Source organism: Theobroma cacao, chromosome 2 (assembly GCF_053813885.1).
Source record: "Theobroma cacao isolate CCN51 chromosome 2, ASM5381388v1, whole genome shotgun sequence".
In the NCBI taxonomy this organism is placed as follows: domain Eukaryota; kingdom Viridiplantae; phylum Streptophyta; class Magnoliopsida; order Malvales; family Malvaceae; genus Theobroma; species Theobroma cacao.
Window position 1 is genome coordinate 9,175,954 of NC_142640.1, and position 14,895 is coordinate 9,190,848.

General features: G+C 33.8%; 1 long non-coding RNA gene and 2 pseudogenes across 1 annotated transcript; all 3 read left to right on the forward strand.

The window, feature by feature from the left end:
- Positions 1-1,662: 1,662 nt before the first annotated feature.
- On the forward strand, positions 1,663-3,356 carry LOC148763997 (cytochrome P450 81Q32 pseudogene; annotated as a pseudogene).
- Positions 3,357-7,806: 4,450 nt separating this feature from the next.
- LOC108660631 (cytochrome P450 81Q32-like) lies at positions 7,807-10,156 on the forward strand (annotated as a pseudogene).
- A 2,292-nt stretch (positions 10,157-12,448) lies between these two features.
- On the forward strand, positions 12,449-14,074 carry LOC148763998 (uncharacterized). The gene is made up of 3 exons (XR_016024766.1): positions 12,449-12,792; positions 13,449-13,537; positions 13,706-14,074. It is a non-coding gene; the product is annotated as an uncharacterized LOC148763998 (long non-coding RNA).
- The last annotated feature ends 821 nt before the right edge of the window (positions 14,075-14,895 follow it).

Here is a 14,895-nt window from a genome sequence, read left to right on the forward strand (position 1 = left end):
AAGATTAGAAGAGGGAAGGTGAAGTAATGAGGAGGAAGTTGCTATTGGCTTACTTTACCTAAAAAGAGTTTAAGTTGGGATTAGGCTAAAGTGGCCTTCATTGAAATGGTCCAAGTTTAGGGGTTTTGTATTGGTTTTGTATTGGGATGTTGATATTCTTCATGTTGCATTTTGAGCTTAAAATTTTGTAGTGCTATATAGTTTATGTCCCTGATTAATTATTTGTCTTGATGTAACAAAGATGCTTTATCAAAACCACTCTAAGTTTTTCATAGTTGTCTTCAGATACTCAAAGAATCTTGTATGTAAAAATTACGTTGTTAGATAAGCAATAAGGTGCAGTTTATCTTTCTGTAAAGCCAACAACAACTATAAATGTCAATCAATAAATAAACATTATATATTAATAGAGAAACAAAATACCGTTTGTCGCTTTATTATCTTGTCGAAGGTGGTGACGCAATGACATCGTGTTAAATAGTTTTCATGCTACATAAATTCTAAAATTACAGGCTCTCCATTCTTGTAAGTAAAATTTTGAAAAACAAAGAAAGTATTACTAGTGTAGTTGGTCTTAGGAGTAAGGCCATGGCCACTAGAATAACGCCTCAATAAGACAATAATCATAGAAAATGAACATGATATTTTGAGACAGACCCAATTCCAAACCCATTCATACCATAAATAATATGTATGAATTGTAATTCACAAGTCACAACCTTCAACTTCTGTGCATCATGACTTTAATTTCCCTATTTAGTACATACACACCCATATGAAATTTCAACATACCAAGCCATCAAATCAAATTTCAATTGGACCCATCCAAGGAAAATTGTACTTGTATGAATTTTCTAAAAGCCTAAATGTGGGGTGCTGAATACAATGGCTTCAAAATCCTCAAACTTCATCCGTGACTTCATTTCAACTATGACCAGTGGATGTCTCTTACTATCAAATTAAATGTCTATTTCAACTTTAGAAAAAGTCATAACTCGAAAGCAAATTTTCCTAGCCTTGACTATATGGACCCTTAAAGGAAAATTTACCCAAATTGATTCAAAATTATCAAATGTGAATTATCGGTATTTATAACCACGAGAAAAACTTTCCCAATATTTTCTTTACAGATTATATATGTTTAGTATTTTTTTTGAAAATTCAAAATATATTTATTATAGAAGGAACAATTATGCTTCTCTAGAAAAAAACAAGATGATTTTGCCCTATTTTCCCTTAATTCGATAATAACATGTCAAAATCCTCTCTTAAGAAATGATCCTACTTTTTATAAAAAAACAACTCCCAACTATAAAAAAAAGATCCCAAACTTAGAAAATCAGTATGAACAGAACCTGGACAATAGCCCTGATAAGAACAAGATACTTTAAAAACCCCCAGTCTATATACATTAATGTTCTCTGGTTTTTGACTTTTGACACAAACTATACAAAAGACATTGTAATAAACAATCACATTTAAACACCATGTTAGGCGAACCAATAACCTTAACAGCCACACCCAGGATAAAGACAGTCCACAAACAACATCCATATTAAGTCAACCATCTCAAAATCAGGTTGTCATCCATATATGTTCAGTATTAAAAGTCAGTACTCACCATAAAGTCAAATTCAATCAAACTTAGCTAAGAAAACCAATATGGAAGATACCACAGTTGTTTACTCAACTCTTTCAACCATCATTTTGCTACTTTGTTTCAAGCTCTCGCTCAAACCAAGAGCTAGCAACAAAAACCTCCCTCTAAGCCCACATTCCTTTCTAATTCTTGGCCACCTCCATCTTATAAAACCTCCAATCCACCGTTCCTTCCTAAACATTTCAAAAATATATGTTTGAATAATCTCCCTTAGGTTTGGCTCTCACCTCGTGGTTTTAGTTTCATCACCATTAGGTGTCGATGAATGCTTCACCATAAACGACATTGTTCTAGCCAACAATCCCAAGTTCCTTATAGACAAGCACTTGGAGTACAAATACACAATCATGACTGTCTCACCCTATGGTGATCTATTGGTGGAACCTTCGTCGCATCAGTGCCACGGAGATTTTATCATCAAACCACCTTAGCATGTTCCTGAGCATTAGGAAAGATGAAATTAGGCGATTTCTTCTAAAATTATGGTGTGATTCACATCAAGGCTTTGCAAAAGTAGAACTTAGATTGGGACTTATGAATTTGGCATTTAACAATATCACGAGAATGGTAGCTGGAAGCAATATTATAAAGAGGATGTAGCTGATGAGGGAGAGGCAAGGTAGTTTAACGAGCTTATAATAGAGGTTTTTGAATGTGTTGGATCTACCAATCTAGGCGATTTTGTGCCCATTTTGAATTAGATCGATGGATACGAGAAAAGACTGAAAAGGTTTGGTGTTACTTTAAATGGAATTTTTCAAGGATTGATTGATGAACATTGAAGAAAACATATGGGAAACACTATGATTGATCATTTACTCTCTTTACAAGAATCACAACCTAACTATTATACTGATCAGATCATCGAAGGACTTATACTAGTTAGTTGAATTCATTCTTCTAATTATTTGTTTAAATTCTCCTAGTTTATTTTGATATGCTTGTTGCATCATTATTGAGTCTTAAAAAAGTTGAAATACGTACGTCCTTGTCAGCTTGTTTTTGCTCGTTCAACTTAATTATTAAGAGGTTACATCTACCCAGCTTTTCCCTAGAGCTATATGAAATGACCATTTTGAAGAAACAAAGTACTTTGATTAACTTAACGAAATCAATTTGCACTGCAACTATGGTGTTTGGAGGAACTGACTTATTTGCAATTACATTAGAATGGGCATTGTCTGCTTTGCTTAATCATCCCGATGTGCTGAAAAGGCTAGAGCTGAATTGGATGCTAAAGTTAGCTAAGAAAACTTGATTAATGAACTACACATTTCTCAGCTACCTTATCTTCAAAATATCATATCTGAGACCCTTTGACTGTTTCCTACTACTCCTCTTCTGGTTTCACTTTTGGCGTCTGAGGACTGTAATATTAATGGATACCATGTACCACATCGTAATGGTCAATGCATGGGCTAGACACAGGGATCCAAAGTTCTGGAATGACCCATTAAATTTTAAGCTTAAAAGGTTTGAGAATGTAGAAACAGAAAGTTACAAGTACAAGCTATTGCCTTTTAGAGTTGGAAAGAGGTCTTGTCTTGGGGAAAATCTATTTCGATGTATGGTGAGCTTGACCTTGGGGTCATTGATCCAGTGCTTTGAGTGGAAGCAAGTTAGTGAAGAAGTAATTGACATGGCTGAAGGAGATGGACTCATCATGCCAAAGGTTAAGCCATTAGTGGTCAAGTGAAAGGCTCACCTTATCATGAACATAATTTTCAATGAAGATACTTAAAATGCCCATTGCCACTATATTTATGATGTTTTAGATACTAATAGTAATTATTATCATTATTATTATTATTATTATTTTGAAAAGTACTAGTAGTAATAATTGTAATGCATTTTATATGTTTTGTTATAAGATTGAATTTTCATTATATTTGTCTAATGTTTGATACAAGAATATATATATGAAGTATTGGGTATCTTTTCACTTTGTCACAAGAATTTGGCTCTCCTAGGTAAATGGTGATGGTGATATGGTAATAAAGAAAATGCTCTCTAGTGCAAATTAATATTAGAGAAGTATGGCCCAAGCTTAACTTCATGGTTGCCTTCGACATCTAACCCAGTAGAATGTCCATGATATGGCGTAACATTGCCAAACTCCCTTCTTGTAGTGGCTTACAGAACTTGGTTGGCTTTGATGCTTGTAGATGGTTTATTAGTAATGGTGCCATTGTATATTTTTGGATGGACACATGGCTTCTTGACAATGTGCCATTATGCTAATAGCATTTGTGTCTTTTCTCTTTAGCTGTGGATAAAGAGGTAAGAGTTCTTGACATATTTAACAATGGCATTTGGACAATTCCATTTAGACGAGCACTTTATTCTTAGGAGAGAAACATTTAATGAACTCCTCCAAATGTTGGCAAGGATTATGTTAGTCTCGAATAAAATGGACAAACTCATATGGAGACATGATCCTCAAGAGACCTTCACAGTGAAATCTTTTTGTTCACACCTTGATTCGAGTGACAGTGACCAAAATGTATGGTTCTCATCTTTGTGGCAAATTTTTATCCCCCTTAAGGTGTAATGCTTCCTTTGGTTAATAGTTCTTGATTCCATTCCCACAAAATGCTTTCTACATTCAAGAGGCGTCAATTTCAATAGTGATTAGATACGATGTGTGTGGTGTGGGTTAAAGGAGGAGTCATGTACTCATATTCTTCTACTTGCAAGTTCAGTTGGATTGTATGGTGCTTTGTACTTTAATGGTGAAAGCTTTCATGGGTCAACCCTTGTTCGATACCTTCTTTTTTACAATCTTGGGCTAATAATGCTTTCTCAAGGATCTTACGCCCAAGGTGGATGATTGTCTGTGGAGCAACCTTATGGTCGTTATGGCTTGCATGTAATGAGTCCATTTTCAACAATAAGGTATGGAATGGTACTGAAATATTTTTTTCTTATTAAGACTTGCTCTATGTTTTGGATCTCATCCTTGTGAGGGTAAGTCCTCAATTGATGATATTGGCTGGTACATGGATCCATGGTGTTCTAACACAAGAAGAATACCATTGCATAACAGATTTGGTATTCCATGGCAGCCCCGGGGTGAAGGGGAGTTCAAATTTAATATTGATGGTTATGCTAAAGGTAAACTTGGGCAAGCAAGATGTGGTGGAGTGCTTCGAAACTCTGATGGATATGTTGTTGGGGTATTTTGTGGGCCTTTAGGCATCCAAGATTCGAACTATGTAGAGATTATGGAAATTTTGCATGCTCTTAGATTTTTTTGATCCTTTCTTTTTGTAGAAGCTAATTTAATTGTTGAATCTAACTCTATGGTGGCTTTATCTTAAGTGAACAATATTATCAAAACCCATGGGATAAATGGTCCATTTTCACTGAGATTGATGTCTTAAAGCAGATGATTGTTATGGTCACATTTATGCATACCTTGAGAGAGGCCAACTTCGCATATCTTTTAGCAAAATTGAGTATGGATAAGGCATTTGCATTTTCAGCTTGGTGGTGATACGTATGCACTGTTTTGCTTGAGTATTTGTGCTATGATGTATGGTAGTCCTTTTCTGTCGTGATCCTATGTATGCTTATGTGTAGGGGTTTGTAAGCTAAAACGATATGGCTCTCTAGGTGATTTTGGAGGCATTTTCTACTCATAGGACCCCATGAGTTTCCCATGTACTGTCTTTAAATGTTATTAATAAAATTCTTATGATTGGCTGAGCAATATATATATATATTATTACATCAGGGTAGAATTTTGTAACTCTTTTGATTCTAACTATATAGAAATTTGAAAAATTAGAATTGCATCTAATAAGGAGAGTTGAGTTTAGTTGGTATAGCAGGCTAAAACCACCTCACATGTGATCAAAAGGATTTCTATGTTTTCTGAGGGAACTAATGATTTTGCTTCGTCAATTGCGATTTTAAATTTTTTTCCTTTTTTCCTTTTTTTTATAATATCTTTTTTTTTTTAGTTTGAAAAAAAATATATTCGAATACTATTCTTTTCAAATAAGGATATCTTTAAGTATAAGATTTTATAGACAATACTCCAACATTTCTTTTAGTACAAGATTTTACATACAAGTATCAATAATTTCACAACAAGATGATAGCCGAGGGCCTTTTCAAACAGAATGGACATATTGTTGGGCCTAGCTCAATCCTTGTACTGAACTAGTTGGGTTGAGTGGCCAATCGGACCGATGCCCACATGTTATGAAGTTTTGAAAGCAATGCTGACAAGTGAAAACAGACCCATGGCATTAGGCCGTTGTAGGTTTATGCAATCTATTCGAAGCAAGTGTGTGCATGTTGGGTAAACGAAAATAGAGAATACTAAGCGCCCTTTCATTAATTTGTTTAAATTCCAGACCTACTGGTTTTGGATCTTAAAAAGAAAAACGACTGATGGTTTTGGAAGGATACAAGTATAAAACAATTAGGCTCTAACATAGTTTTTTAACAAAGAATAGTATGCGTGCTTCATCAACTCTATTAGTATTAGTTGAACAATCCTTTTTGAATTGACAGGCCGCCTCCAAAGCTATTGCATTCCCAACAACATGAATTTCGTCGATACTGATTATCTTTCTTCTTCCTAGCTGTTCTTCTTACAAAGAAACAAAGTGTACATTTGTTTTTTTTCTTTTCAGTGACGCATGTGCTGACGCAAAACACCTTTAATGAGACATTGCATCATGCAACACCTCACTATATCCATTACCAAAGGCCAATAATTAATAGCGCGGTGTGTGTATGCTTATAGCATGTTTGGTTAGAGCCATTCCCCCTTTATTCTCAAGGAATTTTGGTTCCTTTATTTGGTTGAGAAATAGTCCAAGGAATAGCCATTCTATAGGAATGATTATTCTTCAAAATCCTCCAAAACTAAGGAATAACTAATACCACCCTCCCCTATGGTATTAGTTATTCCATGTTTAAGGAATAAATTCAAAAAATAATAAAGACTAAAATACCTCTTATAAGTTTGAAAAATTACAACTTTATTTGTCTAAAATACTATTTTTCTCTCTCCTTCTCTTCTCTTTTGATTCCAATTTTTAATAAAATATTAATATTTAAATTATCAATTATTAATAAAATAAATTATAAATTATTCCTATTTAATAACAAAATAAATTAAAAATAAATAAGCATAATATCATTTAAATTATATATAAAAAATTAATAATTAAATAATCAATTATTAATATTTTAAATAAATTACCAATTATTAATATTTAAAAAATAAAATAAAAAATTAATAATAATAATATTTAAATTAAATAATATATTAATGATTAAATTATAAAATATTAATATTTAAATTATCTATTATTAATATTTTAAATAAATAATCAATTATTAATTTTTAAAAATAAAATAAAATAAAATAATTGATCATAATAATATTTAAATTAAATTAAATATTAATATTTTAAAATATAAATAATTAAATTATAAATAAAATAATAATATTTAAAATATCAATTATTAATATTTTAAATAAATTATCAATTATTAATATTTTAAAAATAAGATAAATATTAATCATAATAATATTTAAATTAAATAAAATATTAATATTTAAATTATTAATTATTAATATTTTAATTAAATTCTAGATTATAAATATTTAAAAAATCTAATAAAAATAAATAGTTATATAAATAATAAAGAGTGTTTTTGTCTTTTTATTTTTTATTTTAAAATTATTGTTACCAACCAAACACTACAATAAGTCATAATAATTATTCCTATCCTATTCCTTTTGTTGTACCAAGTTAAATAATAACTATTTTATTTTATTTTTATATAATAACTATTGTATTCTATTCCTATTTATTCCGCCAACTAAAACGTAACCTCAAGATTTAAAACAAAGCTGCGATTTTACCTTTTCTCTTGGTGCATGTCAATGTTCAAACAAAATAATTTCGTGGAGAATAAAATATAATTTTCCTGGAGAAGAATTTGGCCAATGATAACTAATGTCAAAACGAGGCAATCAGCCATTAAAACCACGAAACTAGAATCTGCTACTCATTAGCTTCTTGCCCAATACGTCCAGCAAAACCTGACGCCTATATATATATATCATACATGCAAAACCGAAACATGACAAGTCACCACGAAATTGAACTTCGTCAGCTATGGAAGACATAACAGTCCTGTACTCAGCTCTGTCAGCCATTCTATTACTCGTTTCTTTCAACTTTTTGTTCAAGTCAAAAGCAGGCAACAAAAACCTCCCCCTACCCCCAACTTCTATTCCTATTCTTGGCCACCTCCATCTCATAAAACTGCCTGTTCATCTCGCGTTCCTCGACCTTTCTAAAAAACACGGTCCAATAATGTCCCTCAAGTTGGATCTCGACTAGTGGTCATTTTTTCATCGCGATCAGCTGTTGAAGAATTCTTCACCAAGAATGACATTGTTCTGGCTAACCGTCCACAGTTACTGATGGGCAAGCACTTGGGCTACAACCACACAAACATTGTGGCCTCACCCTACGATCACCATTGGCGCATCCTTTGTTGCATCAGCGCCATTGAAATCTTCTCGTTAACCCGCCTGAATATGTTCACCAATGTTAGAAAAGATGAAATCAGGCAGTTGTTGGAAAAACTATCTCGCAATTCGCTTCAAGACTTTGCCAAAGTAGAGCTTAAGTCAGCACTTTGAGATTTGAGGTTTAACAATATCATAAGAATGGTAGCAGGGAAGCGGCATTATGGGGAGGATGTGGCTGATGAGGAAGAGGCAAGGCAAGTTATAGAGCTTATAGCAGAGGTTTTTGAGTATAGTGGAGCAACCAATGCAGGGGATTTTGTGCCCATATTCAATTGGATTAATGGGAATTACGAAAAGAAAGTGAAATGGCTTGCTAAGACGATGGATGGGCTTTTGCAAAGAATGATTGATGAAAGTCGAAGCAAGCAAGAAGGAAACACTATGATTGATCATCTACTTCCTTTGCAAAAATCACAACTCAATACTACACTGATCAGATAACCAAAGGGCTTATACTGGTTAGATCAATTCATTCGTCTTTGGCTATCTTTATTTATTACTAATTAAATCCTCTTTTCTCTTTCGATATAAACGTGCGCATGTCCCCATCATATTACTTGTGAAAAAGAAGTACAAGTACTCTCGATTAATAATCATGAGGTTAAACTTGAAATAGACGTAAAACAAACGAAAAAAATAACTCTACTTCGAAGAAAAGCAAGCATATATATATATATGTATAGTTAAATCAAGGTAGGCTTGAAAATGGACAGAGTCAGCAATTTTATACAGTGATTATCAACCTAAAACCAATATCTAAATATTGTAACCCAGAAAAATATGTACATTTCCATTAATTGATGAATATATTTGCACTAGATCATTGAAAAACGTATATATAAATTAATTATTTAACAGAGATTAAAGCTTAATAGGAATATAAAACAGAGAAAAAGATAGGAATGCTTTATTTCTTCTTTTGAAAGAAAAAAGTTGGTTTAGTCTAAGTTTATTTCTTTCTTTATTTCCATTTGGCATTTAATTTAATAATGTTTTTTAGTTTTCAGTTTTTCGAAATAAAAGTCTATAGTTACTATATATAACTTTTTTATTTTGGCTCCAGCGATTCACCAAAAGAAAAGGGGCAATCAAATATTCTTTTTCATTGCATTTAATATGTTGCTAATTTAAAATAAAAAAATCATAATGTCCAATGAATTAATGAACATAAAATTTTTCGGAGTCATAAGATCCTGTCCATATCCCCTTGAACCCCACACCATTGCAAATTATTACTACATTAATATGATATAAGTTGCCTTCACGTATCCATATTGCTTATATTTCTAGTGTATATGAATTTGGCCATGGTGCAGGTTTTAGTGCGTGCAGGAACTGACACAACTGCAGCACATTAGAATGAGCATTGTCTGCTTTGCTTAATCACCCTGGTGTGTTAAAGAAGGCTAGAGATGAATTGGATGCTAAAGTTGGTGAAGAAATCTTGATTGCTGAACAACACATCTCTAACTTACCTTACCTTCAAAATATCATATCCGAGACTTCCCGATTATATCCAGCTGCTCCACTCTTAGTTCTGCACATGGCATCTCATGACTGAACCATTGCTGAATACGATGTGCCCCGTAATACAATTGTATTAATAAATGCATGGGCCATAGGGATCCAAACTCGTGGGATGAGCTACTCATTTTTAAACCTGAAAGGTTTGAGAATGGGGAAACAAAGAGCTACAAGTTCATGCCGTTTGGGTTGGGAAGGAGGGGTGTCCAGGGGCAAGTCATGCCCAGTGTGTGCTGGGCTTGGCCTTGGGTTCTTTGATTCAGTGCTTTGACTGGAAGAGAGTCGGTAATGAAGAAATTGACATGACTGAAGGACATGAGTTGACAACGCCCAAAGCTCAAACATTAGTGGCCATGTGCAGAGCTCACCCAATCATGAACAAGGTTCTAGCTGATGCTATTTAAAATGTTTTCTTGTACAAATGTCTTCTTCTTGATTTATTTTAGTGACATTTTGTGTCAATACTTCAAAATTTAGGTATATATTGTGTTCAATAGATTATCATTTTATAATCATAATTTTATTAAAGTTTAGTTACTTCTTTTGGGCAAGATTTGACTGTAGGAATAAATAATCTCACTGAGCCTACTTTAGGCCTGATTTTACAATTGTTACACTGAATTTTTTTATTTAAAAATAGGATTCAAAACATTCAAAATTTTTATCAACACAGATGTATGTATATTATTTTTTTAATTTAAAAACTAAATTCAAATCTTCTCTTTTCTCTAATTTTTTTTTAAATTATTGCATTAAATTTAGCATTAATATCTCTTCAGGCACATGATAAAGGAAATACACTAGAATATGTTGTTATACGAAAAACCCTACCTCCATCCCTCCATGAAGGCTGATTTGGCAGGCGATTCTCCTTCGCTAGCCAGTATTCATGACTCCTTATCAAATGAGAAAGCAAGATTTAAACGAGTACGATTGAGCATGGGAGAAACCTCTGAACAATCTGGCCAAAATGCAGAGGCTGGGCAAAATCCACATATTGAATTAGAAGAAAACGTGAAATCTTCATATCGTAATATGCTTGTTAGTGGAGGTCATGTCCTCGGCATGGAGAACAATTATGTTGAGGAGGATGAAGAGTTTATTTGTGAATTTGATTCTGATGATGAAGCTATGGATCTGGCATCAAAGGGATGCTTTATTTACTTGACCAATGAGGAAAAGAAACGTATCTGATAGCCCTGGAATCATACATTGATTATGAAGCTGCTAGGTCATGATATTAGTTATACCTATCTGTGTAACAGAGTCAGGCAATTATGGTAATTGCAGGGAGAGTTTCCAGCAGTAGACTTGGACAAGGGCTATTACTACTTCCGGTTCAGCAACAAGTCTAATTATTTTCATGTTTTAACTGATGGGCCATGGATCATTGTAGGGCATTACCTCACCATTAAACTGTGGTCTCCAAGATTTAGGTTAAAAGAAGGAACAGTATACTTAGTTGCGGCTTGGATCCGTTTGCTAGGAATGCCATTGGAGTTTTACGATCGCGTTGTACTAGCAAGGATCAGAAATGCTGTAGGCCGAACATTGAAGATAGATCGCACAACATCTGAACCTTCCAGAGGTAAGTTTGCATGGTTATGTTTAAAGGTGGACCTTAGAAAACCATTGGTACCAAAGTGTTTATAGGTGGACGTTGGCAGAGACTTGAGTATGAAGGTCTTCGGATTGTGTGTTTTCAATGTGGGTGATTAAGTCACAATACCAAAGTCTACCCTGCTAAGAGAATGGATAAGGAAAATGAGAGTGAAGATAAAGAATTAAACATGGTGGAGCAAAACAAAACTTGGGAGGAGTATGAAAACTTGAAATTTGGGCCGTGGATGATTGCCAGAAAGAATTATCGAAAGGCAACTAGTTCAAGAGTTATAATAGTGGATCAGGAAGAGACTCTAAAAAAGGTGCAGAATTCTAGTTCATGATTTACAATCCCTGAAGAAAATACCTTTAATGCAGACAATGAAGAAGTGGTACCTGAAACACTAGAGCATATATCAACTGAAAATAATATGACAAAAACATGGCAGAAGGTAGTGAGGGGTAAGAATAAATAAGCTTTGAAAAAGAGTTTACAGAGTGCGGTGTAGGTGTCTAATAGAAATATAGCTTCATCTAGTGCTAAGAGCAAAGGAAAGGTGTTAGGTGCAGTTCGTGTAGTTTATTTGGAGCCTTTAATTAGACAAAAGGATGGAGCAGTCACAGGTAAAACTATAAAGAAAACGAATTTGGCAATGGAGATTCACAATGTGGGGTCAGATGATAGAAATGTTAGGATCCACCAACCATTCCAACAAGATGATTTGGTTAACAGCACTGTAATAAACAATCAAGATTGTCAAATGGATCAAATGGGAGTAGGTGTAAATGGGGTGGCATGAGAGAAAGGCACAACTAGTATGAAAGAAGATTTTTCTTTTGGAATGGATATTGTTCATGTCAATGATGACAGAGAGCAGGAAGTTGAAGTGACAAAAATTGTGCAGATGTAACTCTGCGAGTATTGATATTCATATCCAGACTATCAATTTAATAATTATGCTGAAAATATTAAGTTGGAATGTGAGAAGAGCTTCCTTTCGTAAATGTGTCAGGAATGTTAAAAGCTTAATCCGATTCCATATATTGAACATTGTAATCATTTTGGAACCGAGAATTGTAGGGGAAAAGGCAGATTTAACTTGCAAACGTATTAGGTTACCAAAGTTCTTTCGACTGGAGGCGGAAGGTTTTTCAGGAGGTCTATGGGTATTATGGGATTCGGCAGCTGTGGAGATAAACATTTTGGCATATTCATCTCAGCTAGCATATGACAGTTAAGTAAGATAATGATGAATGGTTATTAATAGCAATTTATGGCAGTCCGAAGTTAGAAGAACATAAATGGTGGTGGCATTCATTAAAACTAGCTAGTGAGCTGCATGATCTAGCATGGATGGTTGTGGGTGACTTTAATCAAGTACTTTCACCAGATGAGAAGACTGGCAAGAACACTTTCTTCCCTCGCTTTCTTTCTCAGGTAGTTCCTTTCCTTTCTCTCTACTCCTCTTTCTTTTTTTTTTTTCTCTTTCTCTCCTTTGGTCAGTGTCTCTTCTCTCTCTCTTTCTTTCCCCACTGGGGTCGTTCTTCTTCTTCTTTTCTCCCTCTCTTTCTTTTTCTTTTCCTTCATTCTCTCTCTTCCCCCACCGGCGCCGCACCTTTCTTCTCTGGTTCTTTTTCCTTTCTTCTCCCTCTTCATTGCCAGCACTGACTTTCCTTCCTCTCTTCTCCCTCTCTCTCACCTCCAGCCACCGATCCACGCCCCCTCTCTCTCTCTCAAACTCCCAAAAGCGTGACCTCCAACTCTCCTTCCCTACCACTAACTCCTATGACAAAATTTAAGATCTGGCTCTTCCATTTTTTTTGTTTTTTTTTGTTGTAATTTTTTATTTTGTTTTATTGTGGTTAGGGTAGTCTGCTGGTAGAAAATTATGATATTTTGGTTTTTTGATTTTTTTTGGTTTTGAAAGATCTGATTTTTTTTTTATTTTGTTTGAATTTGGTTTTTTTGATTCCTGACAGGTCAGTTTTTTGAAACGTTTTTTTTATTTTTTCTCTTTTTGTTAATTTTATTAAATTATTTTATTTATTTATTTGAATTAATTTTTATTATATATATTTTTATTTGGGGAATAGGTGTCTACAAGGGCCACTTTGGTGTTGTGCTATGTTTAGCTGTTGGAGATACAAAGTTATATTCTGGTTATGTGGATCACACTTTAAGGGTGAGCTGATTTGCTAAAACTTGGTACTTTTTAATAGCAAACAAATTATCATCCTTTTGGAACTAAATGACTCATTGCACAGCTCCATGGGCTATGCAATTCGAACAATTTATAAATAATTTTGCTTTTTCTGTTTTATTATATGCTATTCTTTTTTCTCTTGATTAGGTTTGGGATACAGACACATTACAGTGCATTAAGAGTTTGAATGGACATGAGGATGCTGTGATGTCTCTTCTTCACTGTAACGGGTGTTTGTTTTCATGCTCACTGGACTGCAATATAAAAGTTTGGTTTGCTACAGAAGGAGAAAATTGGGAAGTGATCTATTCTCGTAAGGAAGAAAATGTATGCTATTTTGTCACACTTCCTTCTTGTATTTGGATGTGTAATCTAATTGTGTTTAATACTTGGACTTTTATTTGTGTATTTATAATCATTGTCCATGTGTTTATTACTTGAGTTTGATACCTGTACTTATAATCATGGTTAGTAATGGATGAAGAGCGTAAGTTATGTCCACTGATTTGTAGAAAATTGGAGAAGAAGATTCCTCTTTTAATGAAGCTTTTTGATCTCTAGATGCCATCTTTACAATTAATTTTCTCTCATTTCCTAAATAATTTCGTTAGAAATTTTCAATGAAATTCTTTCTGCAGTGTTTTCCAACGGAAAGTATTACTGACGAGGCTTTTACCGACGGAGTTTTCAACGGATTTTTCGTTGAAAATTCATCAGAAATAGACATTTTCAACGGAAATCAGCCTATTTCTAACAGAAAATTCCATTGGAAATAGGCAATTTTTTGTAGTGAACTGAAACTTTTAATCCTATGAGAGGAATAAGACAAGAAGATCATCTATCACCTTATCTTTTCATCTTGTGCTTGGAAAAACTTTGACAATTGATCAATGAAGAAGTAAGACTTGAAAGTTGAAAGCCATTAGCAATGACAACCCATGGTCTTCACTTTTCGCACATTTGTTTTGTGGATGGTTTAATGCTATTTGGGGTAGCTTCGATGAAGCAAGTTCAAGTTATAAGGAGAGTCCTTGATAAGTTTAACTTAGCTTTAGGTCAAAAAGTCAATTTAGAGAAATCTAGAATGCAGGTGTCTTCGAATGTTACCTTGTTAAAAGCAAGCGTTTTGAGCAGCAATGTGAAAATTTCATTGACTAAGGATTTTGGAAAATACCTTGGATCCCCAATTTTTCACGATAGAGTATCAAGGAACACTTATGCTGAAATTATCACTAAAGTAAAGGCTAAACTTGAACATTGGAGTAATAAAGAGCTATCAATGGCAGGTCGAGTGGTGTTAGTACAGTTTGTAACAAGTTCAGTGGTTGCATATTTGA